Below are 1,685 nucleotides of genomic sequence, written 5' to 3' on the forward strand. Positions count from 1 at the left end.
GGGTGCCAGGGCGCAGGCGCCAGCCCGCCCCGCAGCAGGTGGCTCTCGGATGGCCCCGCCCCCGGGCCGCTGTAAGCTGCTCGCTGACGGCGGGAGCAGGGGAATTAGACCGCAGACCCTTAAGGTGTGATGCTTGCCAAACCATGATCACTTTCCCTCTCCCACCCAGCAAACCAAGGTCATGCGGAACGAACAATAACAACAACACCACCAAACGCAGCAGGAGCGCTCCCAGAAAATCAGGTCTTGAAATGTTTCAGAACCTGGTCTGCACAGACTGCAGTGTTGGATGAATCAACGCACTGGTCCATTGATGGAATGGTGTGCCTAACTGTTGCCAGGTACGTCGTCGTCGTTTTTAGGTGCCATCATGTCTGTTCCTACTCAACAGCGACCCAAGTACAACAGAATGCAACACGGCCCTGTGCTGCGCCATCTTTACCATTAAGTTTGAGTCTGTTGTTACAGCCATGGGTCACTCCATCTCATCAAGGGTCTTCGTCTTTTTTGCTGCCCTCGTACCTTACCAAGCATAATGCCCTTGTTGGGCATAGAAGACATAAAGGAAACTGGTGGTGTGATGAGTTAAGCTTTGATTGGCTAGCCGTAAGGTCAGCAGTTCAAACTCCATCGCTCAGCGGGAGAACCATGAAACTGCCTGCTCCCATAATAATTCAAAGACTGCAAACCCGAAGGAGCAAAAGATGCGATGAGGAACGCATGCACGCACCCACACACACAGCCTCATGAAATTCACAGTCTATAAGAATTTAGCAAAAATAAAGCCAAGCATACCATTAAGTACCGTTGTACTTATTTGGGATTGCAGAAAAGGGCAAAAAGGATGGGAAGAAGAGTCGTTGCTCAACCCGCCATAGAAAACCTTCACAGAGAAGGCGATGTGGCTCGTGAAACGGGTGTTGAGGAATGAGTAGGAGTTTGTCAGACTGAAAAGGCTAGGTAAGGGCACCCCAGGTACCGGGAACAGAGGCATGAGAGAGAAGGTTTTTTTCCGAGCAAGGCTGAGAAGGCGATGCCTGCACAAAGTGGGCTAAGTGTAGGGGAGTGGCTGAAGCCAAGGCTTGAAGAAATAACTCTTCTTTCTCTGTTCCAAAAGCTGTTTCCAATTCAAGGGCACAACAGAACATAGACTGTTAATGTGCTCGCTGGAAGCCAACAGAATGGCCTAAAATGAGAATGACCAACCATCTGATTCTAAAGAGCAAATAAGTCTGTGGAAATAATCAAGATGGAGTGCTCTTATACCAGATATTTATTGATCCGCAACTGCTGGCAAGGTGTGATGCCGAGTAAAAGACGGGTCAGACAGAACCTCGGCCTTCAGCAGTTTAGAATCTGCACAAGATTTGCCGAGTCTGCAAAACAAGTTGTTGCATATCCCCCACCCCCACCCCCAGGGCACTCCTGAACTACATGTAAGACTGCCAAGGAGGGAGGGAGCCATTACTTATGCTGAAGTAATCAGGGAGGACTTGATGCTTGAGCTAGAACTTGAAAACAGGGAGGAAAGAGTGATGGATTGGCCAAGAGTTCAGATTGGCCAAAGCCCAGGATTCAGGGGGGGGAGGAGTCATGAGAAAACAGCCAAGATACAGAGCCTAGGATTAAGTGATGTGCAGCCACTGAGGATTTTTGAGTCCATGTTTGATAAGAGGTAATAAGTA

This window comes from Echinops telfairi, unplaced genomic scaffold (genome assembly GCF_000313985.2).
Source record: "Echinops telfairi isolate 266 unplaced genomic scaffold, ASM31398v2 ScPeMD7_7458;HRSCAF=8496, whole genome shotgun sequence".
NCBI classification, from domain to species: Eukaryota; Metazoa; Chordata; class Mammalia; order Afrosoricida; family Tenrecidae; genus Echinops; species Echinops telfairi.